Genomic DNA, 27,245 nt, shown 5'->3' on the forward strand with positions numbered 1-27,245 from the left:
AGAGAAAGTACCTGAGGAATACAGAAAGCCTTACTCTGCAGCCCACTGTTGCATTGCCCACAATATTGTGTCAATGGTGCCCAACTGCTTGGACTGCCAGGGGCAGAGCTGTGCTCGTAATCAAAGGGGCACCCAACAGGACTTGAGAGTTGAGTGTGGATTGGATGAAGATGGTAGACTTACACAGCAGGAGAGCAGGCAGTGCAGGGCTGAAGAAAACCATGTGGGGACATAGTTTGGTTTGGGCTTGGGGGGAAATTTCTCCCAAGTGGCAAAGTCCAGGAAAGGAAAGACCAATGTACTTTGATTCTTTCACACCCCTGCAAACTGAACATTTTAGTTAAGGACAGTGAGAGATGCACACGAGGGAGAGGCTCTGAGAGGCACCTTGCAGGAAGGTGACAGGGACACACACTGGGTTCTCAGTGCAGAGGGGGGCATCTGACAAAGTGGACCCCAGCAGGCCTTTCCTCTTCCCCTCCCACTGCTTTAAAGCAGGAACCTCTGTCTCAACATCTCAACTCTTGTCTGGAATGCTGTGTGGAGGGCTCTCTTTGTTTAGATCAGTGTATTTCAGTGTGTGAGTCTCTAACCAGTAACAACGGACTCACCTGGGAATTTGTCAGGAATGCGGCTTCTTGGGCCCCACCTCAGACCTGCTGACTCAGAAACTAGGGGTAGAGCTCATCTTCTGTGCCTTAACAAGCCCTCCGGGGGATTCTAGGGCTCAAATTTGGGAACTCCAAGCTTACGCCATTCTCCTGAGACTGTAATTCTCACCTTCCTGTTCTCTAAGTTATTATTATCTTTTCTCTCATACCTTTCCCCCACATACTAAAATTTTGTCTATTCCTCAAAGCCTGATTTAAGTCCTTCCACCTTTATGTAGCTGTCTCTGTCCCCCAGCCCACAAGGATTACCTCTACTGATGGCCTTGCCTTCCTGGATGTTTTTTCTTTCTTGTGAGAATGTCCTCTGTCTCTGGGCTATACTGGAAGCTTCTTGCTGTTTGTTACACACTTATTTGTAGTCCTTACAGTTCCTTGTACATAAGAAGTGCACAATAAATGCCTTGTGGTGACTGACGGAACATTGAGCCTAAATATTTTATTTCTGACTATCCATCATTTTACATGCCTATGTGTAACATAAAAGTGGAAGAATTCTTCTAGTAAGAAAGGGGAAATCTGTTTTTATTTTGTTTTATTGCTTCTTGCTCCGGAAAGGATTTAAGGAGGCTTAAAATGCAGCAAAATAACATATATTAGACATAAAAAAGAAAAAAAAGGCAAAGCAAGATTAGGGACATAAAATGGATCCAGGAGTGAGACCAATAGAAAAAACCTACTACATGGTACAGTACACTCACTACCGAGCAACCAAAAACTCAGCTCTTAGCTTTCTTATCAGGAATTTGGAAAACAATGACTTTTAAACCTCAAACAGAAGTCGGAATAGAAGTCATCACATAAACTCCGATGTTATCTTCTATTTCCTTTCCCTGCCATTGGGTTGGCCAAACAGCTGCAGGATGTCAAGAAGCCATCCTGGATCTCTTTGAAAGAAGATTCTGGAACGTGATGGTCCTCATCACTGCAGATGGCAAGGTGGTCATTATTGTGAATAAAGACAGCAGAATATTCCACTTTCTCTACCTCTGAGGGGCTGGAAAACCCAAGGGAAGTAACTGGATGGAGGAAGATGTTCCTGGCCTCTGTGGAACTGCCACAGAGCAAAGAGACATGGCCTCTGTCTGGTACGTTGTCTCCGTTGTCAGCAAAAGCATTTATTAAAGTAATTGGGTACTTGTATGTTTTAGAGCTATTTTTGGATTACAGTAATAGAAACCCATTTGAACTAGCTGCGACACAAAATGGGAATTTATTATAAGGATAATGGAAGGTATCAGGGAATGTCAAAGGCCTCAGGAATGACCAGAATCAGAAAATGGAGAGCTGTGGGGAGTCCTTTTATTTGACCCCTGTCATCTTTGCTTCTCTCACTGCCTGGCTGTTTCTTCTTTCCTAGTAGACTGGCTTTCTCAGCTCCTTAGTTCACGAGGGGGGTGGAAAGTGACCACCCTAGCAATCATATTACAAATTCTAGTCACCCAAAGGAATTGCAAATTGCTCTTTATCCCAATTCCAGTTTCCTCTGGAAGAGACTCTGGATCAAGTGTCCATTTGGGTCCAATAGATGGAAATAGATAGAAACGCTCTGCCCAGTAATATGTATAGAGAACTGAGACCCTAACTTCTGGAGAGATTCTAGGTCCTAAATTTAATTCGTAACAACGTCTCCTGTTTATACTTGACGTGTGCAATTATTTTCCCACACATCACCTCATATGATTCTTACCATACTCTGTATGGTAAGGAGACTGGAGTTCCATCTCCATTTTATATACAGAAAGTGAAAGCCTAGAAAACTGAAGTGACTTTTTCTCAGTCACACAACTGGTTACCAGCAGGGATGGACCCAGAATCAAAAACCATTTTGGACCTGTCTCTACCATCACTGGTTTGTCAATTGGTCAAATCTCACCCATTCTTACTTTCTTCGTCTATAAAATGGATTAGCTATTCCATCTGAAGCCAGCATGCAGAGTGATTGCAAGAATCAAATGAGTGGTTCTTGAATCTGATTGATCATTGGGATTATATAGGGATCTTCAAAAAAAATACAGATCCCAGGACTCCAGCCCTGCATATTCTGATTCAGCAGCTCCGTAGTAGGACCCAAGTATGTGTCCTTGTAAAAGTCCCCAGGAAGTTGTGATGATCAGCTTGGATTTGTTAATCTTTCAATAGCTTGAGTAAATGGTCCATAATTCACACAGCTTGGTGTGAAATACCTTATGACCAAAGGGCAGTCAGAACAATCTCCTCTGCATTATGTACTATACTAGGTGCAAATTGCTTTCTCCTCCAAGATTATTTAGGGGGAATATCTGAGGAACAGCAGGGCAGAATGGGCACCCATTCTAGGAGAAGGCCATGCATTTGAATGTGTGTGTGAGTATGCATGTGCATGTGTCTGTGTGTGAGTGTGTGTGCGTGAGTGCATACATGTATGCGTGAGTGTGTGAATGTGAATGTGTGTGTGTGGGTGAGTGCATGCATGTGTGTGTGAGTATATGCATGTGTGTCAGTGTGTATGTGTATATAAGAGTGTGTGAATGTGTATGTGTGTGTTAGTGTGCGTATGTGTATGTGTGCGTATGTGGGGGCGTGGGCAACAGCAATGTGTGGAAGGTGCAGATTGCAGGCCATTCTTCTGCCCTAGGTTGAAGAGACTTGAATATTTCCTGGGTTCAAGGAGACAATGTATCTTAAAATTTCTGGTGCCCCTACTGCAAGCCAGGCATCTTACACACACTACATGTAATTTCTCAAACAAGCATGTGGTGTCTATATTTTTATCTCCATCGTGTAGAACAGGAAGCTGAAAGTTTTCTTTTGTCTGAAGTCAGACAGGTGGAGGTGATAGAGCTGGGATTCAAATTTAGTTCATGGTTTCTGATTTGGAGAACTTTTCAAGTGACAAAGCTTAAGAAGGATACCTGAGTAATGAGAGAATGTTGACAGGAAAACCTTGACATCACCACTAGGATCCCTAAGCAAACTGCTGAGGATCACCTCTTTCTGCTATCGCATTATTTACCTTTGCCTTGGTCTGATGTTGGCTATCTTGAGTTCTAAATAATAATGGAGTATTGTCAAATCAGGTTGACATTTTAGCCTAAGTGATGTTAATAGTAGTAGCAGTAGTAACTAGTAATGGTAACTAGTAACTAGTAGTGCTAGTAAGGTGTCTACCATTTATTGCTTGCCCTTTATGGATCAGGCACTATACTGGAAGATTATCACTATTACTGACAACAGCTCTACAAGATAAGTATCACTGTTTCATCCGTAAAATGGGATAGTGATAGAGGCTCAGGAAAGCTAAGCAAGTAGCCTAAGACCACAGTGTTCACAGGTTCCAGAGTGGGGATTCCTTAGACTCCAGGTCTGCTTGGCTCTTGGTGTCATGCGGAGCTGCCTCTGTATTCCACATCTTCCACTGCTCCCTGGATGATGGGCCCTAGCTTAACGTATTTCCCTCTGCTTTCCTCCACCTCAGCAAGACTCTTCCTTTCTTCCTTGGCTGGCAATTTTGGTCCTTAATTCAGAAAGTAAAGGAGACATCAGCTGTACTTGTGTGGGCCCTTTTACAAGCAGAGAGTTTCAAAATTTAATAAGCGTCTCTTGGAGTTAGTCAAGGAAGTAATTAACACTGGGGCACAGAGGGCAACCTCAGCCTCCAACGTCTGGCATGAGGGAAGTCGACTGTTCATCATTAGCACATGATTAAGTAGTTTATCATCTGAAGGCAGTGCTCGGGGAGTGAATGCACTTATTTGTATTTATTCGAGGGCTGATTTTGTTCTATTTTTCTCACAAGGCCTGGAGAGGCTGGGTGAGGGGCTGCCGACAAGGGCAGGCACCGGAGGGAGGTCTCAGGTCTGTAGAGGAACAGGTTGAGGAGCAACAAGGATTGGGAGGACAGTAAATATCACTTATTGAGAACAATGACATGGGGAGGTAGTTTTATCTTCATTTTGGTCCAAGTGAGATCTAAAGATCAGAACGATGAAATTATTTGCCTAAGGTTATATAAGTAGCAAGAAAGGGATAGCACTTTGCTTCAGTCTGACCCCAAATTCAAGCTGTTACATCTTAAAGCTATTATTGGCAGGACACTGAGGCAAAGATCAAGACCTAGGAATAACCAGAATGCTGTTGAGATGTGACCAGAAGATGAGGGGTCAAAAAGTTGACCAAAGCAAAAAAGTAGGTGTGGGAGATTGTATTTTCTAAAGATGGCCACACTATATCTATTCCATACCACTTGCTCTTCCCACAATGGTGTAACATTGAACTTGACCATCAAGAAGTAGGGTCTATTTCCTTCCCCTTGAGCCCTGGCTGGCTCATTCTCAGAACATGCATAATGGGAGCCCTGAGCCAACAGGTAAGAATTCTGACCACCCTGAAGCCGCCTTGCTGGAGAGATCTCATGGAGAGAGCATGCAGAGACAGACATTCTTGAAGAGCTCCAGCTGTGCCAGCACCCAGCTATTTGAATCTCCCCAGCCCAGACACCAGGCATATAAGTGAGCTTTCAGAAGATGATTCTAGCTCCTGCCTTGAAACTTCCCCATCCGTTACAGAGTAGAATGGGACAAATTGTCCCTACTGAGTCCTGCCTAATTTTCATATTTGGGAGCAAAGTAAATGCTGTCATTGTTTAAGCCATTATATTTTGGGGTAATTTATTACATAGTCGTAATAATTGCTGAAATAATTGGTGCAGCAGATATTTCAGAACCTAAGTCTATGAGATCTGAATATCTATCTGGCTTCCTTTTATGCAGGCTCAGGCACAAAGTGTTAAATGAGCCAAGGAGCCCACACAATCTTTGATATTCTTCTGAGGAGCATTCAGGAATGGCTATCTTCATATGATCCTCAAAAGTATCTAGCAGTGTGTGTTTTTAAGCCTGCACACATGAAAATATCACTGTCAACACAAGAGCGCATTCCAAGGGCAGGACAGAGGAGGCGAGGTGGCTTTAGGCTGGGACACTTTAGGCCAGAACAGTTGAGATTCCAGCTAAGTCCTGAGGATTTTGCTTGGCATGGGATCAACAGGGAATCCCAGTCAAGAAACTTATCTGGGCAAAGGCATGGGGTGCGCAGGCTTACCGTGAGCCTGTGGTCTGAAAGACCAACCTGGCCAGAGTGAAGGGCCCAAATCTGGGGAGAAACCAAGGGCGGGTTTGGAGGATTAATCTACCTGAGAGGATTCCAAAGAAGGACATTGAAAGCTGGGTCTATAGGAGGGGGAAAGGGCCAAGTCTCCTGAAGAAGGAATATGCATTCTGTTAATCCATTCATTCATTTAACAAACATTCCTGAGGATTATAACATTACCAGGGCCTGCTCTGGAATCATGGGTGCTACCACTCTATTTCTAGACATGACCACAGCAGGCAAGGAAAGGTCGGAGGCTGTCGTAACTTCACTTAAGCCTGAGAGGGCACTCTTTCCAGTGTCTTCCAGATTCTTGCTCTCAAAATTAACTCTTCCTCCTCTGGCCCATTTAATCTTTTCTTCTCCACTGCCTTTAAACACAGATATCATAACCATAGCTAGTATCTTTTTTCTTTTGCTGGCATTGATCTTGAACAAATGCATTTATTTACTGATTTAATTCACTCTTCAAAATCACTTTCCTTAGCTGCCTTTAGTCCAACACCAACATCAAGCTTTTCCATTACCTACATATTTCCCATGGCAATGGAGATCTTCCTTGGTGTTCCTTCTCTCTGCTGCATTCGAGGTTGCCAGACACCTTCACTGAAGCAGCACCATTCCAAATCATCTTTTTACATTGCTGCCAACTGCAGTCTCTCGTCTTGTGCTTGTCTATCTCTCGTGCTGCTTCTTTCTTTTCTTCCCGAATGCAAGAGTTTTCTGAGGTTATTAACAGACATCTGCTTTCCTTTGTACCTTTTCCATCCCCCAATCCGTCCACATGTACGGTTTCAATTATCACTTCTAAGTGAACAGCTCAATAACCATGACAAAAGCAACTGCCATGCGTCCCACATCCTGAGCGTGAGTGTGTCCTTGATACTAGGCTAAGTACTTTATACCCACTTAATAAGTCCCTGTGAGGTTGTTGTTATTATCATCATTTAACAAGAAAGCAAACTGAGGCTCACAGAAGTTAAATAACTGTGGCTAATCAGAACCTAGTGTGGCCTGACTTTGAAGTCGGTGCTCCTAATCCTTGGGTTAAAATGACTCTTTCCTCGTTCCCCTGAGCACCCACATGTCAACTGTCACTGGATATTTTCACCTGGATGGCTTTCTGTCATTTCTAGCTTATTTGTTCAAAACCAAGTATTCTATTCTCAGAACTGCCTCAGTCCTCAAAACTAGAACTGCCTCTAAACTTCTGAAACTTTTCTGTCAATCAATCTGTTATTTTCCCAACAAGATGGCTTTACAGGCCATCATGACAAGGACAAACAGGTCAATCTGAGGAACAATGATAACTATGGGGGTGGGCACCACCTGCCCCTTCAGGAATGGTGGCCATCACACGACATGGTGAGTCAGAACACAGGCTGCCTGTACCAGAGGACAATTTTTGCCTGTGCGACTTTAAGAGCGCACATTCAGCTGTTGAAACAGAGTAGAAGATTGCAGTGTGCAATCTGAAAACAGGATTGTGAGCCTCTCTGAGGAACACCCTCAACAAACCCAGGCACTCTCCTCCTTCTGTTCTTACAGTAGACCAGAGAAGCGTAGCCCGTCAGTCCTGCACTATTGATTGTGGGATGCTGGAACTGTGTGCAAGCTTAGTTATTGTCTTAGGCTAAGCTCCTTCTTTTACAGATGAAGAAACGGGGGTTCAGAAAGCTGAGGCGTCACCTCCTTCTTGATGTCTACCCTGACCACTCTATTAAAAATAGCTAAGAATTTTCCTTCCCACCTATATTTCAGACTCTCTTCACTCTATGCTACTTTTCCTTTTTCCAAGGCTAGTGTGACCACGTACCCCATTTGCCCAGGATAGTTCTGGTTTGTAACTATAATTATTATAATTATAATTATACTGCCTATTTCAGTATGATTATTAATAATGCCTCCTTTCACTCTCAGGTATCCCAGTTTGAAGGATGAATTATGTGGTGACCCTATCCATAGCTCCAAACAATTATCCTCTCCACCCTGGAATCTTTGCTTCCATATTGCCTTCCCAACAGAAGACAGACAATCTTTTTTAACACAGGTCAAATTATGTCATTCCTCTGCTCAAACTGCTCCATCTCTTCTCCCGTAGAGTATAATCCAGACTCCTTACCACCTTCTAACACACCATATAATTTACTTACTTAGTGTCTGTGTTGACTGTCTGACCCTCCTCCTAGAATAGAAGGTCCCTGTGGGCAGGGATCTTTGTTTTCTTGATTGCTGTGTTTCTCATAATTAGTATAGTGAAACCACATAGTCAATAAAACTGACAGGTAGCTTCTGACCTCCTCTCTTCCCTCCCTCCAACTCTACCCAGGCACTGGGGCTGGGTGGGCTGGGAGGTGGCATGAAGTAAATGCAGTTGAAACAGCCTGGTCCTGCAAAATTCCAAAGTGGGAAGGGCAGGGGAGGGGTGTGTGGCTCCCAGCTCTGCAAAATCCCTTTATTTTCCAACTCTCTGAGAGATGCAGAGGAAGCCAGGGACGTAGGGACAGAGCGAGCAGCATTTTAAGAAAACGGTATTTCTTCTTGCTCAGTTTACTCTTCCATCCCCAGGCTTCCCGCACATGGTCCTCACCCGCCCTGGACCTTGCCCTTGTCCTCCAAGTTCATAATTACACTTAATTCCCCCCGTTCGGTGTCATGTAGCGTCATCAGTTAATTGTAAAAGTAAAAAAAAAAAAAAAAAGATACTTTAAAATTATCTTAAGCCCAAAGAAGACTGTAATTTATTAAAGTAGGGTTTTAGTGTTTTTTTTTGTTTTTTTCTTTATGGAAAAATGAGCAAGAGTGACTCCGCTCCCCCTGCTCTCTTCCCCCCACCCGCTGACTATCTCCAGAAGGCTGCAATCTGCCCTAGACAGGACGCATAGTTCTTTTTGCCAGGAACATATTTTTTGCCTTTATTCCATCCCAGCAGATCAAATGCTGGAGCGCTGACGGCTTATCAGTGGTGTCGCAGGCTTGTCACCCCCCAACTGCGAGATCATACTTTTTCATTTAGAGTCAAATCATGGAAAGAATCAGAAAAGATTATATTGTCAGAGGTAGCAGGAAGGAAGCAAACAAATGTCTCATTAAACAGCCTCTGTGGAGCCTCCAGGTGCAGGCTGATTTCCCTGGTAGGGGGTGGAAATAAAACCCCTGGCATTTTCCACTGGACCCTGGAAACAAAGGTTGCTCCGTTATCTGTTTGTACTCTTGTCCATCATGGCCATGGCGTCAGCGTTATTGACACGTATATGATTCATGTACAGCCCAGGCCTTCCCACGTTTCTAGGGGTGCATGGCAGGGCATGGACACGAGGCTGTTGCAAGCAGGGCAGCCCGAGGAGAGAGTTGCTGAGTACTTCCAGCTGGAGGGAATGACTGGCTTCAGAGCATCACGGCAGCCGCAGAACAGCTTCTGTAGGGGCTGGGGCTGGGAAGGGGGGCATTCTTTCTCAAGCTTGATGTGTTACTAATTATCACCCAAATACCATGTGTGTTCTCAATCTTGTGCTTCTCCTAGAATGAATTTTTCCGCCCTGAGCCCGTCTGATTCTTTCTTCATGGTCCAGCTCAAAGTCCACCTCCTCCCAGGACACAGAGGTCTCTCCTTTATTGCTCTTCTGCTTATAGAGCTATTTGTCAGTGATGACAGGTGGTGTTGGATTCTGACCTGAAAGGGGATGTGGAAACCATTTGGGGTCAGCCTCTTCTTTTACAGAGACGAGAACCAAGAGCCAGATAGGTGAAATACTGTGTTAAAAATTGTGCTGCTGGATAGGGGCAGAATAAGGAGTACCATGTAGAGTTTCCATCTCCCAGGAAGTTTTCCCTCATTAGGCCATTCTGAGCGATACTAAAACTGCTGAAGTTTTTGAATCATACAGGCTCGTTAGAGCCACATCCTGTGTGCTCGGCTCTGTGTGGCTGTCTTGGTGATGTTAAATTATTTTACCTTTTATGTGCATTAATGTACTGTACTTTTGTGTTCGTGTTTTTCTTTATTTCATCCGTTCCTGTAATCCCTGTGACAACTACCCATCATTCATATAGTTATACAAATATTGTACACCTATTATATGCAATGATGGTGCTAGATAGTAAGAATATTACAATAAAAAAGGAAAAAACACAACATTTCTATCCTCTTAGAGTTTAATAAATGTAAAATTAGAACTGTGATAAATGCTGGAAAAGAGAGGTATGGGTTACTGGGAGCAGGTGCATGAAGGGGATTCAACCAATAGGGGCCCAGGAAAGGCTTCCTTCAGGAAGTGATACCTGAGCTGAGATCTGCTAGATGAAGAGGTGAGGAAGAAGGCAGAGCAGTGGGGAGAAGTGGGGAGACAGCCAGAGGGGCAAGAAAGTGGAGAGGGAGGGGTGAATGTCTGCAGGGGCAGGAAGGGCAAGACCATGCCAGGTCTTGTAGGTCATTTAAGAAATTTTGATCCTTTTAAATTTCAGAACTGTTTTGACAGAGGAGAAATGAGTCTTGGTACATGATGATATTTGAATTTTGAAAACATTTCTCTGCTCTCAGTGTGGAGGATTGATGAGAGCAAGCTGAGAGTGCACGCTGGCCATGCAGGCAGGGGTGCTAGTGATTTGGACTTGGATGGTTGTGGAGATGGAGATAAGTGGGTGGTTTCTCTCAAGAGATATTTAGAAGTTAAAATTGACAGGAACTAGTGATGGTTAAGCGTAGAGTATAAAGGAAACGTCAAGAATGACTCTTAGGTTTCTGGTTTTTGGAACTCAATGAACGGTTTCTTGAAATGGGGTACTGTGGTAAAGAATCGGGTTTCTGGGGAGATCACTGACTTGATTTTGGAAATGTTGGGTCTGAGATGCTTATGAGCTACTCAAGCAGAAATATCAAGAAAGCACATGAATGTATGGGTCTGAAGCTTAGAGGAGGCATTAGGGCTAGAGACATAAATTTGAGGGTCAAAAATATTTAGATGGCATTGAAAGTACTGCTAAGGTAATATAGCCGATGAAGAAATTTTGAAGGGAGAAGAGAAGACCGTGTACAGAGCCTCTATCCTCTAGACAGAGGAGGATATACATGAAACAGAGAAGGAGCTGCCAGAGGCATTGGAGGAGAGCCAAGAGGGGATGGACTATGGAACCAAGGGAAAGGGATGCCACCAACCAGGCCAAATTCCCACATGTTCCCACCACCCAATTTACCTACTTACTTGAATCTATTCCCAAATAGTCTGCCTTTTGTCCTGTTATTATAGATTAACTCTCCCTTCTCTTAGCTGAGACCAGCTCCTCCCTTTGTGACTTGTGTCCCATTCCCTCGTCTGCTCTTGCTCCTAAAGTTGCCATTCATCCCATCATTGTTTTTCTTTTGCCACAATGTCATTTCCGTGTGTACAAATATGACGCAATACTTCCCATTGTTAAAGGCAAAGCCCTTTCTTGATGCACATTCCTTTCCAGCTACCTCCATCCTTCCATTTCTTTACCTTTTATGGAAAAATAAATATTTGACAGTTAGAATCCTTGGTGTGGTTCTTCACTTCCTTTACTTCACCTGCTTTACTCCTCTTTGAACCCACTCCAGTGAGGCTTCATCTCTATTACTCCACTGAAACTGCTCTCGTCCGGGTTACACATGACCTCCACATTGGCAAATTCCAATAAACTCTCAGTTCTTATCTTATGTGACTCGTCCTTCTGAAACACTTTCTTCGCTTAGTTCTGGGACTCACCTCTCTCTGGGTTCTCCTCCCAACGGGACACGCTGCTTCTTTTCAATATCTCTCATCTTCCTGACCTCTAAATGTTGGACCGCCCAAAGGTTCAGTCCTTGAAACTCTTCTTTTCTCTAGGTGCATTCACTCCTAAAATCATCTCATTTAGTCCCATGGCTCTAACTACCACCTAAACGCTGATAACTCGTGTGATTTTAGATCCGGTCCCAGTTTTTGTAAACTCCAGATTTTAAATCTATTTGATAAATTATTTGCCTACTAAATAAAACTGCTTGTCCAAAATTGACTTTACCACCCATCAACAAATTTTCCTCACCTGCAATCTTCCTCATCTCAATAAATGGCACTTCTCTTCTTTCCATTTTTAGACCAAAAAACTTAAGTAATGCTTGACTTTTTCTTCTCTTTCTCCCATATCTCACACCACTCTACTAGCAAATTTTATTAACTCTTCCTTTGCAATAAACACATAATCTGAGCACTTCTCACTACATTTCTTTTACTCTCGCCCAAACAGTTATCCTCTCCTCCTTGGAATATTTGCTTTCATATGGGGTCCCCAACAGCAGAGAGAACAATCCTTTTTAAACATAAGTCAAGTTATGTCATTCTTCTCTTCAAATCGCTCCAGCCCTTCCCCCATAGAGTGTAATCCACACTCCTTACCATGTCCCAGAAGACCTTATATAATCTGGCCCCCACTAACTCTCCGACCCCAGATGCTCACCACACTGCAGCCACTCTTGTTCCTGTTCTCTGCTCTTCTTAGAACATGTTATAAATGTCCCAGCCTCAGGATCTTTGTACTTGATAATTCCTCTACCAAGAACATTCTTTCCTAAACATCTGAGAGGCTGGTTCTCTCAATTCCTTTGGGTCTCTGTTCACATGTTTTATGTAACATAGCATTACACCCTTCTGATCTGGGCACTCTCTATCCCCTTTATCCTACTTTCTTATATTTTATGCTCATTACACCTGACATAGTATATATTTCTTTGTTTTATTTGTTTATGGAATATCTCCCCCCACCCCTCCATACAGTTGAAATACTGGAGGTTAGAGATTTTGCCTATTTTGTTCACTGATGCATCCCAGGGCCTAGAATAGTGGAGGGCATCTAGTAAGGTATCATTAATTATTACTTGAATAATTGAATGAAATTCTACAAAAGGAATAGTAATTTGATTTATGAAAAACAACCATTAGGGCCGGCCCCATGGCTCAGTGGTTAAGTGCGCGCGCTCCGCTACTGGCGGCCCAGGTTCGGATCCCGGGCACGCACAAATGTACCATTTCTCCGGCCATGCTGAGGCCGCCTTCCACATACAGCAACTAGAAGGATGTGCAGCTGTGACATACAACTCAGAGCCGGTCTTCCCCAGCAAAAAGAGTAGGATTAGCATGGATGTTAGCTCAGGGCTGATCTTCCTCACAAAAATAAATAAATAAAATAAATAAATAAATAAATAAATAAATAAATAAATAAAACTATTAAAAAAAAAAGAAAAACAACCATTAGATTTAACTGCATGGATATCACTGGCATCCTTAGTAAGAGCTTTTTCTGTTGCAGTAAGTCAGGAGTGAGTGCTTGATGAGAAAGAGAGAAAGTAAGACTAGAAAACTCTTTCAAGAAGTTTGGCTTTGAAGGAGAAAGAGACAGGGTGATTTTAGAGTGGAATGTGAAGCCAAAGGTAGCTTACTTTTTATGATGGATTAGACTTGGGGATGTTTAAATGTTGATGGAGAAGATTCAGTTTAGAGTAAGATGTTAATTATGTCTGAAAGAGACAAATAAACAATAATGGGATATTTCTGAGAAGAAGAATGGGCATGCTGTCTAAGTACATGTGGAGAGTTTGGTCTTTGAGAGGAGAAGAGGTACAGACATAGTTAGGATTGAAAGTGCTTGTCTCAAGGCTTCTGTCTTCTTTATGGAGTAGGTGGTTGTGTCATCTTCTGAGGGTGAGAGGATAGGTGGAGTGAAGTGATAAGTGTAGGGATTTGAGGAGATTGGAGAAGGTTCATAATAGTCATCGTGGAGAATGGGAACATGAGTTTACCGGGGCAGAGTAACTGCATTGTCAGACAGGGTGAGAGCCTATTTAAAGTTAATGATCATGAATTTATAAAAACACTAACCTATTTTGTTATTTATGGCATCACTCAATTGTTTTGGTAATGGTGTACAGAAAATGGATACAGAGGAGTGTTGGCGGAGATGATCATTGGAGATGATGATGTCAAGATGTTGAGACATCATCTCATCATATGCATAGAGAACTCATCTAGAGTCATGTCAGAACTTGTATGGAGAGAGACACTGAGCTGGTAGACTAGCTAGGCTAGACCATACTGGATGCTCTGGCTTTGAAGTTGGCTAGAATGATGCTTTGGGTATCACTAGGATTGTTTTTACTTTGGTTTCTCCTGAACCAGCAAAGGATATATGTTAAATTGAGGGTATAAATGAGAAGCTGGGGATTTTGTCTTCCTAATTCTTCATGGAGGCATGGGAGCAGCATGGCATCCTCCACAGCCTGCACAGAGTGAGGATCTGCCTGGCCAGAATTCAGACTGCTCTGCCTTTTATATTGGCATCTCAGCACAATTTAAATAAATCTTGTTGCCATAGTTATATTCTTCTGCTTTCTGTATCTCATCAGGCCTCAGCAAGCCTGTAGATGACAGTGGTAAGGAGTGGGAGTGGATCATATAAGCGAATGTCTTACATTTTAAACGAAGAGAAGTAATTGTTTGGAAAGGCAATGGGGAGAAAAGAGAACTGTTATATGCCTGGGATGTGAGAGCAGCAATAGCTACCCAGACAAGATAAAGTCCTACCTTCAGTAAAAGCCAGGTTACAGTGAAAATGAGTAGGTAGAGAGATTTCTCTGGGAAGTTGTTTGAGGAGCTGGAGAATTTGCTGTACATGGAGATCACAATGAGTTGTGTTTAAGAGTCTAGGAGTTCTGGATCCAATTACTTGATTAAACTATCTATTCTGTTATTTGGTACATGTATGACCTTGGGCACTTCATGTAACTTCGTTGGTGGCAGTTCCCAAGGGCACAGTGAGAGGGTATAGAAAGTAAGAGAGGAGTGGAGAGCTGGATGAAGTTGAGAGGTACAGAACATTACTGGGGATGACAGTAAAGTAGAAAGATGGCCAAGTGGGCTTACATTTTGGCCACTGACTGATGAAAGGAGTAGTAAATGGCCTTGTACACATGGTCTCAATAGTCTCTTTAAGAAGGGTGGTTACTGGTTGTGATGGCTGGAGGATGTAGTGCACAAGTCCTTGGATTGTATCTATTCTTGCAGCTATGGTCTAAATGTATAGAACAGTCACAGAAAGAAGACACATGGGTCAAGGGAGACAGACATAGTGACAAAAAGTCAGAATGACTGAGAAGAAGGAAATCAGGGATTGATTTTATGCATTTATTGCACAAGATCACGCTCAAGATAGCTTGGAAAACAAAGATATGGCTCTTTTACAACCACCTAGATCAAAAGGTTACTTTTGTTAGACTTTGTCTCAGTGTTACATATCTTACTCAGATTTTAAAAGCACAGTTAATCACAGACTCTTCTATTTTTCTCATTACCAACAGAGAAAAATCTCAACTTACTGCTTTGTGATATGAAGAGTATGATATTTAGTTTCACAGCAAATGGGTTTCCTATTTTCAGATAATATTCTGGGTTTTTTTTTTTTTTGAGATTTTCCTACTAAAGACTTTATAAAACCATGTTGCAATGTTTTTTACACAATAGTCATGAAACATACTTTTTAAAATTTGTCCACATATGGGATGGGGTTATGTCAAGGGATGGAGTCTCTCTGCTTGGCACAATAGGTATTGAGATAGCCCTTTGGAATATACAGCTTTTTTGGTTCAGCAACCTTGCCACTATACTAGACATTAATCAAAACTATGGGATTCCCAAAAGGGAAATATCTATGCCTACTAAAGTTTGGTTCATTGGAGTACTATTTACCAGGATTGTTAGCATCTTTGCACATCTACAGACTAAATATAGTAACTAAGATAATAAAAATAATTGACCTTTGGAGTTTTCAAATGCTATTATGTGTTGTATTTTATTTGATCCTCAGAAAACCTTGTGAGTTAGGTGGGATTAACTTCTTAGTTTTAGAACAATCTGCATCATCAACTTCAAATGACGGTGCTAAGTCACATTGCTAGTAAGTAGAGGGGTAGGAATTACAATTCACCTTTTAAATTTCAACTGCTTTTTTATTACGTAGTTTCTTTTGAAATATTACAGAGATTAATTGGGTGTAATTTTAACATTAAGATTAAGTGTAATATTTTTGAAATTGCTTTGATATTATTATATAGATAGTAAGTATTAAACCAAAATATTCAATTATCCATTCTCTACTCTGCCAAGTAACAGAATATTTGCTCTGTTATTACATACGAGTTCAAGTCAGCTTGGTGATAGAAAAGTCACTAACGTGTCAGGCTGCCTTGGGCAAGCAATTGGCTTTTGGGTATTTCCTCTTGCCTATGCGCTGGGAAAAAACAAGAGGATTTGGCTGCTTGTGGAAATTATTTATCTGAGACAGGGCAGTTACCCAGCATATTAAGTGAATCAAGTTCTCATTAACATTTGGGGACAGGTTCAACATATTTATTGGTCCAAAAAGGGCCTTTATTCCCTTCATATTTGGAGGAATAAAGACATTAATGCCTGGCTGCCTTCAGCAAAATTCCTGATAAAACAGAATTTGGTCATTTAAAAAGATAGACTAGGTGAAGAAACAAAATATTACAATACTTCAACACATCACACACACAAATGCACACACATACATACACACACTCTAACACCTTCCCAAATAAACTCTCATACATCATTCTTAAGAATACACACAATCCCGCCAAACAAATATATCTCCAATATAATACTCTCTCAGGTATAAACAGACATACCTAGACACAGACACACAGATGTACACACCTTCACAACACATCCATATTTTAACCTTTAATGATCTCCACTTCCACCTGTTAGCGTTGGATTGCAATCCTTGAGATATGGACCCCAATTCCCACACATGTATCACAACCACCATTGCTCACAACATACTCAATGGCTAACACAAGCAGATGAAATGCTGCTCCTGTCTCCCTCTCCCATACATGGATACACACAAGATTTGTAATTCCTGTGTCTGTGAAATCGTCCCCTGCCTAGAAGCTGCTGATGCTTGTTAATGCATTCCATGTAGCTAATTTTCTATTTTGCAAGCACAAATCTCACTTGATCCCTGCTAATCTAGAGGATGCTGTTGTCAGATAAGAAGAAAAATGTATAACTAAATGAGTATCCTCTATTTTCCATTTGTGAGGTTAGTCCATGTTTCTAGGTAGATAGATTAAGTGGAGAAGTTTAGAAGTGTCTTGAAGGAGAATGGGGACACCAAAGTGTTTGTTCATTCTCTGTGTTGTCCACCAGGAAGCAAAATACTTCTTTAGCAAAGCTTTTTTTAATAAAATTAGTTTGTTCTTTTTTTTTTTTTTTGAGGAAGATTGGCCCTGAGCTAACATCTGTGCCAGTCTTCCTCTATTTTGTATGTGGGTTGCTGGGTTGCTGCCACAGCTTGGCCACTGATGAGTGGTGCAGGTCCACGCTTGGGAACCAAACCTGGGCTACCGAAGCAGAGTGCGCCGAACTTAACCACTAGGCCATGGGGCCGGCCCCATGAAATTAGTTTCTGATGGCTTTTAGAGAAGGTATGTAACATATATAAGTTATAAGCATAGCAATATCTCACCATCCAACTTAAACCCTATAACATAACCAATATTAATTCTTTGTTTTCTCAATCCGTCTCTTTTTTTAATTCTGTTGACACAAGAACTTCAGAATATTTTAACTTTGATCGCACACCCACTTCCAGCTTGTTATTTTTGTCCAGTATTTCATATCTGTTCTTTTAAGCCCACAAATTTGATATTATTGTCATTTTTAATATTTTATAAAATAATGTTTGATTAGATTTGTATGCATGTTAACCATTTTATTTCCCCCTCATTTTTCTCTTATCTTTCTGATATTTTCTTTATTTAGGAGTTTTTTATTGGAAGTCTGGGTATGCAATTCTAGGTTTAGAGATTTTCTCTCAGCCCTTTGAAGACACTATTCCACTCTTTTCTGGCTTCTATTGTTGAGAAGTTTGCTGCCAGCTTTGTATGATCCTTCTTTTTCTCCTGGCTACTAAAATGTCTTCTCTTTGGCTTGATAGTCTGTGTTTTCACTACAAGGTGTCTAGGTATAGATTATTTATCCTACTTGGGATGTATTATGGTTCTTGTTAATCAGCAGTTATTACCTCTTCAAATATTATCTCTTACCCATTTTCTCTATTATTTCCTTTTTGGGGATTGATTAGTTGGCAGTAAAACCATCTCATTCTGTTTTCCACATAGCTTAACCCCTCGTTCCCATTTCCCATCTCTTTGTCTACGTTGTGTTCTTGGCCAGTGCTTTTACTGTACTATTTTAGTCTTCATTACATATAATCTGATATTTAACCCAAACTTTGATGTTTTTAAAACAACTCTTTTTTCATTTCTAGGAGCAATTACTAACACATCTGGTCAGTTTTAATATTTTCTTAATTCTTCCTCATTTTTATGATTCCAATTTGTGTTTTTTTATGTGTTACATTCATAAGTGTATGATGGCCTATGTTTCATCATTTCAGAATTCAGTCTTTAGAGATCTCAGCCCATTGTTTGTTATTTTGGTTGAGTCCCACTCAGGATGGATTGTTTTCTTGTCTGCTTTGTGATCTTTAGTTGCATTGGATTTGTTTGATTTTAATTTCTGGGGATCCTACAGATGATATCCTTCAGAGGAAATTTGTGTTGGCTTCAGCTGGGGGATTCTCACAATTTGGAGTTACATTGGCTTCCTTGGATGGTCTCTGGCTTTATGGTGAGTGTTTCAGGCTCAGTACCTCCACTTTGCTGCTGTTCCAAGATACAGTCTCTAGATTTCATGTTGCCATTCACATTTGCTCTCAGAACAACCTCACCTTTAAATTTGCTGACTACTTCTAGATCCGCTTTCAGCGTTGGTGGAAGGGTAAGGACTGTGGAGATTTCTATTTCTTTTTGGAGGCCTAGCAATGTACTAAAAAGAGTATTTTATTTGGGATGTAGTTGTTTTAGTATAATAGTTCTTTGGATTATGTACTCTGCAACTCTGCCAAAATGGATTTGCAAACCCTGATTTTAATTGATAATCTGCTCACTCTACTGATATTGAAAATCTCCCAGCAGGATCTCTGCTTATAAAAAGATAAATATTTCAAGGGATATGACCATGGGAGCTTAGAGACTGACGCAGGAAATAGACCTGGGAGACTTAAGAATCTGTAGCCAACAAAGATACAGTCATCACTGCTGAAGACTGACAACTGGCTTATGCTTGCAGCGAGGAGGAGCAAGCGCCCAATTTGTGCTGGAGGTTGTTTTACGCTTTCATTGTTATAATATTATTATAACCTCTTTAATGAAGACTTCTCTGACTTCCCCCAAGAAGTAATCTCCTGGCAGCCCCAACTCAGCCCAGCTGTACTTAGTATCTCTCTATGCGTGTATTAGGGGTTCCTAGACTAGTCAGAAAACTCCCTGAGTTCAGGGGGTGTTTCACATGCTTGTCACATCATCCTAGTACTTGGCATAGTGCCTGGCAATCATGGATGCTCAAGCCATATTTACTGAATGAGTTACTTCTATGTTGTATTGTAACCATTTATATTGTGAGTCCCTAGACTGGGTCTTATTTATCTTTGTAGTCTTTCAGCACTTAGCATAGAGTCCTAAATAAGATAGGTATTGAAAAACATAAATAAATGAACTAGGTCAATGTTAAATAAATATGCCTTTGGATGTTGAATAATTATTTTAAGTCCTTAAGCTTTTATTAAAGGTATTAGTGCCTATAAGTAAGTGAAAACAAAGTCTGGATTCCCATAAGTATATATGACCATCTCATCCTGCATTTCCTGGTGAAGACTCATATTGAGCCACTCTTTCATGTGCTTACTCTTGTACTTTGTTCCACAAATGATTATTTTCCAAAATGTATGTTTATTTTTTTTAAGTTTTAATTAATTTTTTTATTGCAGTAACATTGGTTTGTAACATTGTATAAATTTCAAGTGTACATCATTATACTTCTATTTCTACATTGATTACATCATGTTCACCACCCAAATACTAATTACAATCCATCACCACACACATGTGCCTAATCATCCCTTTTCGCCCTCCCCCCTTCCCTCTCCTCTCCTCTGGTAACCACCAATCCAATCTCTGTTTCTATGTGTTTGTTTGTTGTTGTTTTATCTTCTACTTATGAGTGAGATCATACGGTATTTGACCTTCTCCCTCTGACTTATTTTGCTTAGCATAATACCCTCAATGTCTATCCATGTTGTCACAAATGGCCGGATTTCATCATTTCTTATGGCTGAGTAGTATTCCATTGTGTATATATACCACATCTTCTTCATCCATTCGTTCCTTGACGGGCACTTATGTTGCTTCCAAGTCTTGGCTCAAAATAATACGTTTAAATAGAATTTAGGATTCTAAATTTCCTGTTGTTCTTGCTTTTAATCAATATAGGTAATGTAAAATGTCATAACAATTTATTTCTCATTTTTATAAGTGTCTGAGGAATTGGAAGGGCTACAGAGGGATCAGAAGGGAATAAAGTGGGATACTTCCTGAGGAATCTCTACTTGCCTTAAGTTTTAAAGGAGGCTAATGATGTGGTTTTTTTGAGCTAGGGACATGTTAGGTTAGAAAGAAATATAGAACTGAGGTTATAGTCATTCAAGAAATATTATAGACTTCCTTATGGTGCTAGGCATGGAGGTCCACTAGATCCACAGCTTAGGTGAAACAAACTACACAAAATAGTTCTTCAGTAAATTCTGAGACCATGAAGAGCCATTTTTCCCACTCGAGGAAATGCATTCACCTTCTTGGATATATGTAGGGCATTTATCAATCTCCTTGACAAAGTACTTTGGGTTGAGGATGGTGCATGAGAGGAAGCCATCCTATAAATTATTTTTATTAATTATATTTTTAATCCTTTGTTTGGGGTCCCATGCTTAAGACTTGCAGCCAACCTGTAGTTTTTCTTTGTGTCGCCTCATTTCATGGTCATGTCTGCTGTTTGGTATGGATGAGAACCTCCATCTTGACCTTGGACAGCTGGATAAATCTCATGTGCAGCTATCTCTTGAAACAGTAGCTTGCTTTTTTCTCTGAACCGAAGTATAATGCTTTCTATGGCAAATGCACCCCACCAACTCCCACCTATCTGAAACTGAAAAAGAATGGGCATCAGATTACCTCTGAACTCCTTTTGAGAAGGATTGCAGAGATGGACCTTCTGTGTGTGTGAAACCTGATGACCATACCTACTAGCTTCAGTATATTCCATCAAATGGTTTGCAGAGCAAGGCTATTCTGTTGTCATTGATCTTTACTAGTTGTAGTTCACAAAGGAACAGAATTGGACCATGGAATGTTCATGTGTCCTATATTATTGCTCTCTTTCAAATTGGAGAAAAAGCAATGCAGTTGGAGATTTAAATAAGGCAAAAGATTTTATTTTCATCTAGGAAGAAAAAGAACTATGTTGTCCTGCATTTAGTGTCTTGGTCCAGATTTGAAGTGTAGACACTTGTAACTGGCTTGATACTGGCATTTGCTTCCCAGATTGACTCAGCATCTATTTCAGAATGATTTAGAGAACCATTTCTGTCTCTTAAATTATGCTAGGCACTGTGAGAAAGGCAAGGGAGGTTTACAACATTGTCTCTGGACTCTGAAACTTTCAAGTCTGGTTCCAAACAGAAGAAACAGATAAAATTAAGAAATTGTGTGTGCTAAATGCTAACATTATCTGGGTTCCGGAAATTTTGGAGCACTTTCTTTGGTAAAGGTGTAATAAAGGGCCATAGGGTGTATCTGGCTTGGAAGAAAAACTGACCTTGATAATAATCTTTCAAATGCCGTCTGATTTTGAAGAGGAAACAGCATAGCTGAGCCACGAATGCTATCTCAGAAGTGAACAAAGACTGCTTTCCTTGAAGTCATTGTCATTTTACGATGGCCTGGATTGCTTTCGATAGAGCCCTCAGAACACCTTGGAGCAACATGCTGAAGCTACAGGTAAGAGCACTCATTGCTCTTTATAACCATGAAGAGAAGCTTTTTTTGGTAGAAAAATTATGAAATATAAAAAAGGAGAAAACTAATAAAAATCACATGAAATTCCACTATCCAATGATAAAAATTAACTTTTTAATTTTTTTATATTTTTATTCTAAACATGGATAAATAGTTATGACTAAAATGTATCTTTCATTGTTTATTTTGTTCCATCTTATTCCATTATATTTTCAGGAAATATCAATTTCTGTATTTTGTATCTCTTTTTTTGTTTTTTCTTATGTATCTTCGATACTCTCCTTGCCACTTTCCTTAGCATTTTGTACGGTACACTTTTGCTTCTACTTCAGTTAAAATTTTTGCAATGATATTATTTTTCTTTTCAGTTTTCCTCCTTAGCTCCCCGCATTCCTTTTCACCCATTCTGTTGTCTCTTCTATTTGATATATATTTTTTAAAAAGGAAGTCTCAATTCTCTTTAATTTCTTTGAAAGTTCAAAGCAATCTCTTGCCTAAGATTCTCCATCTTCAGAGAAAGTTTTTTGTTTGCCTTTTCTTGTTGTTTCTTTCCTGTATCTGTCTCATAATTTTTCCTAGATTCAATGTTGGCTTTTAAAAAAATGTTTTTCTTTGTCTGCAGGTAATTTTTTCTGTCCAGTGGAACTTTTGTTTGCTGGTGTTTTATCCCATTCAAGACAATTATTTCTCGATTGCACTCAATCTTTCTTCTGTGAGTCCTGGCAAATTTGGTTGACTTTTCTTTCTTGGTTGCAGAGGGCTCCTTATACTCAGTTGGAGAAAAGATTCAAGTGCATTATGCACACCTCTCTTCTCGTCCACCCATTTCCCTAGTCCCCACGTTGCGGATGAAGTAACTGAGGCACGAAGAACTCAGGTGGAAGTCTTAGTTTACAGAGTCAGTGACAGGGTGAGGACTTGATGACTATTTTCCTAATGGCCTCTCATCCCAGAGTTTGTGCTTCAAAACATCTGTGTCAGAAAATGCATAAGGACTTTGACCTTCTTGTTAAACTAGTCAGCCATCCATGACAGATGACAGTTTTGTGCAGATATCTCGTTCTAGAATTGATGCTACTTATGCAAGCTGTCTTTGTAATTGGACTTATTTATAAATGTAATGGTTTAGTCAAAGGATATGAGGTTACCGAATGTTTCACCACACCATAACATGGATCAACATTTTTCTAATTTCTTATAGCAGATTTCTTGTCATTTTTCCAGCATTGTCTAACAATTTCTCATGATTTTTCCAGCATTCTAAAACAGTTTCCTCAGTATTTTCTAGATTCCTGTCTTAGTCTGGGCTCCTATAACAATGTATCATAGACTGAGTACCTCATAAACAACAGAAATTTCTCACGGTTCTGAAGGCTGGAAGTCCAAGATCAAGATTTGGTGTCTGGTAAGGACTTTCTACTTCATAGAGGGATGTCTTCACTGTGTGTCCTTATATGATTGGAGAAGTGAAGGAGTTTCTGGGTTCTCTTTTATAAGGGCACTAATCCCTTTCATGAGAACTTCACCCTCATGACCTGATTACCTCAAAGGCCACACCTACTAATGCCATCACCTTGGGGGTGAAGATTTCAACCTATGAATTTTGGGAGGACACAAATATTCAGTCTGTAAAACCATCTATAACAATTTCCTTGCTGCCTGCTGTCTGTTCCCACAACAAATTCTGCATACTTTAGGTTATTGTTATATCAGAACTCACTTTTAGTATCAACTTTTGTATCAATTATTTATTGCCATTATATAGTGCTGCATAAAAGCAAGGCACCATATGACTGATGATTGGTGCTAGAAAATTTAGCCCTAGTTGATTAATCCAATAGTCAACACATATTGAGCACCTTCTAGTCTTAAGTATTATTCTAGATGCTGAGATTGACCTTTGACGATGAGAGTTGTCGTGGGGGAGGAGAGGAAGTGCTATGCAGAGGGAAGTGGAAAACCCAGACAAAAACAACTTTGCTGAGAAAAGCATGGTAATAAAACTGAGCTAACAGTTCCTCAGGGACACTCCACCACTACTGTGGACATTATCAGCCTTTTCTTCACAGAAAGTCACATGACAAATGCTGTTCACAGGGGAGATTTTCCCATTGATGCCTTGGTTGTTATGACTGCTTCTTGGCATGCTTGGTATATTGTCCTCTCTTTCACTCCAACTCAAGAAAACATATCAAAAAGTGAGTAACTAAGAGTCATGGATATCATTATAGGACTAACTTCGAATTTGTAGTTTATAAAAATAGTTAATATGTAAAAACCTTAGTTATTTAAACTTTTATTAGTAATATCTCACTTTTGAACTATCTCACTCCTGGTTGTGAAATACCAATTTGTTTCCTGGCTGGCAAGCACAATGATGGGAAAATGTTGTCTGATGAGACAAAGTCTAGATTTATTATCATTCATTAATGCAAGACCCTCCATGGTGTATTCTCTGCTTAATTCTCTCCCCAATCTAATTAGATCTACCCCTGGTTTACCAAACTGGTTGTAGGAACAACATGTTGCACAATATCCTATTTATAGCCTAGGTGTGTGTTTTCATGCTTGGCTGCCTCTCTGGAATGATCTCTTCTTTCCTCCCTCCTCCTCCTTGGACTGGTTAACTTTTATGATCTTTAAATAACTGGTTCAACCACCTCCTCCAGGAAGTCTTCCTTGTCTCCCCCAGTACACTTCCCCCAAATCCTCCTGCAAACTCCCATAGCATCCTATGCACACCTCCTTAGTTCCTCACGTTCTTTATCATGTGTACTGGACTACAGATTGGCTCAATTCTCTCTCCCATGCTGGCCTCCCAGGAAGACAGAAGACACTTCTCTCTTGAGGTCTTGATTCTATTGCTTCCCAGTTGAGAGTGCTGCTGATTTGATTGTCTTCAAATTCTCCTGCCACTCTTTTTCTTTTTCACTTAATTAAAAATGCTTAACACAACTGTTAAATTGTTAATAAGCAGGAATAAGTATGTCATTAATTTTAAAATGCTTTATTCAGAGGCTGGACTTGTTGCAAGATTTTGGTGGTGGCTGCACAATAATTAATGAATTTAAGTTCCAGTGCTAAATACATCATAATTTGAGGCTGAGTTTATGTGCTAAATGCAATTAGGACCAGAAGAGAGTATATTTTCTTGGAATGCCATCATCTATTTATTTACTTTTGGTTTTCCTTTTGAAAAGCACATTTCCTTAAAGTGAACCTTCTAGGAGGTTGAGTTGGCAAGAACACTGGGCCCACTGGGCCTCAGAATGCCCAAGAGTTTGTGTTTGCTGAGGATGATGATGGTTGGCTCTGATACAAAGGCAGGCAGGCCTGGGTTTGAGGGCTACCTTCAGCTCTTTCTCCCCATATGACTTTGAGCATGCTCTCTGAGCCCTCCTTTCCTCAGCCAATAAAATACTTAAGTCACAACTAAATGACGTATGTTTAAAGATCTGGCACCTAATAGATTCTCAATATACTTGGTGCTAATATTATTACCTTTACTACAGTAGGGTTGAGGATCTCTATAGTTTCTAGTTGTGGGCTAGATGCTGAATACATTGAGATTCAGGCCTCTCTCTCCAACTCTCTCATGACCTGCAGCCCGGCTCGACTGCTCCAACTTTGAACTGTTATTCTTTACAGCAACTTGTCACTTACTACCCTTTCGATCCATCACCCGCTGCTCCTGGGGCATGAAATGAGAAGAGCTGTCATCTGCAAAGACTGAATCACTGATAGAGGAGACCTTTCTGGCCCCAGGACTCTGACCTTCACTTGCTTGACCTCCTTGTGGCTCTCTGATGTCTTGGCTTCCTGTTAGGAGAGCCCATTTTCAAAACCCCAGAATAAAGGCAGGCAGGCACGCACTCCCCATCTTTTATTATGTATTTTTTTGTGTGCTGCCTAGAATTGGTTCAGTGGAGCAAACTGAAGAAGAGAGGACACGTGGTTGGAGGTGGGAGCTCTGTGGTATTTGATTCCCACAGCTGCGTGCTGCAGAACCAACTGCTTGGCAATGTGCTGGCTAATTGCACACCACATCCACCAGAGAAGCCTCAGCACATCCCAAACCCAAGTTAACAGGCAGCCTCCACCTTCCCAACTAATTGAAAAGCAGCTGAAGGGACGGGATGTTCATGCTACCAGCCATAAAAGGCTTCTGGGGTTTGTGTTTGCAGTTCTCACTGAGGGAGACTTTGTCTCAATTCAGGATGCAGTGCTTGGATTTAATTAATTCAATGTTTCTTATCAAGTTGAAGTCAGGAGTGTTTTCAGGTCAGCTGGCATGGGAGGCCATTTTTGGTTTGTTGGGTAATGAGTTTTGTAAATAAGAGATAGATGGAGACACCTTTTGCTTTGGGTCACAGGAAAGGCCCAAACTAAGGAAAATACCATTTAACTGGATTCCTCAGTTGACTAAGTTGTTTTGTTTTCGGTTTTAGGAGACAAGGTCAAATGAGACTGTTACAGTTCAATATTGTGGTTTTTCTCCAAAGAGGAACTTCCAGGCTATGATCTAGAATTAGTACACAGTCTCCGTTTCCTTTTATAATAATTTCGAATGTTCTGAGTGATAATTTAGAGATTGTGGATGACTCTGATTAATTGAAGGAAGACTGAATTATTTTCCATAGGTTGAGTTGGAACCAGTTTTAGTGGTGGGCACAGTAGTCTTTGGCAAATGGCTGTGACTTCTATGGTGCTAGTAATGTACCTCTTTTTCATTTTTTCCGTGTTCAGTGTCTCTTAACTGAACACAGAGCCTTTTATTCCTCATCTGAGATAAAGCTTAGAACACAAATCCGATACAAAAGAAGTAACCCTAGATTTGTACACTCTGCTGTAAAGGACCTTTATGAGGTCACTTTTCCAAGTTTCAAGAATGGGGAAGGAAGTGAGGTAGATGGCTTAACATACCTGGAGGTGGATGGGCGCCACCTAGAGGGAGACTAGAGGAGGTTGCAGAAAGGAGAGAGGCTCAGCCCTGTTTCACCTTCCAATCTGCTCTCAGCTTTCTGTTTCAATATCCAGGTGTCTGTTGGCTTTCATTCTTCTTGCCAGAATCAATCAGATGGTAGTGTAAGTAGATATAATTTCAGAAAGAGTAGTTTCAGAAATAGTTATCATGTTTTGTTTGCTTGTTTTTTTGTGAGGGGGCTATACATGGACTGCCAACATTACAAATGATTTGGGAGCAAACATCTTGAATGCCTTTAGGGAGGTAGTCAGACTGAGGAACCACGAGTCAGGTACTATTAAATCCCATCACTGAGATTTAGAGCAGTTAAATAATTTTTGCAAGATCGCACAGCTAGTGACCAGAAACTGTGGGGTTATCTACTTTGCTAACTGTCTCTAGAATCAATTACGTGATGCCTAGGTCCTCTGCAGCATGCTCATGGACACCACAGGACACTTCTTGAATTTCTTAAGTATCAGGGGAGTCTTGGTTC

The 27,245-nt window shown here is 40.7% G+C and overlaps 1 long non-coding RNA gene across 3 annotated transcripts in view; it reads left to right on the forward strand.

Annotated features, from left to right (window-relative positions):
* The window catches only part of LOC147916235 (uncharacterized), a 111,797-nt gene that overhangs the window by 37,445 nt on the left and 47,107 nt on the right, over positions 1 to 27,245 (forward strand). For all 3 annotated transcript variants that reach the window (XR_015553157.1, XR_015553156.1, XR_015553158.1), the window contains exons 3-4: positions 21,625 to 21,768; positions 22,409 to 23,191. This is a non-coding gene — a long non-coding RNA (uncharacterized LOC147916235). The remainder of the gene's footprint in view (positions 1 to 21,624; positions 21,769 to 22,408; positions 23,192 to 27,245) is intronic.

Source organism: Ceratotherium simum, chromosome 9, assembly GCF_057802395.1.
Source record: "Ceratotherium simum simum isolate JZ-2026a chromosome 9, ASM5780239v1, whole genome shotgun sequence".
Classification (NCBI taxonomy): Eukaryota; Metazoa; Chordata; class Mammalia; order Perissodactyla; family Rhinocerotidae; genus Ceratotherium; species Ceratotherium simum.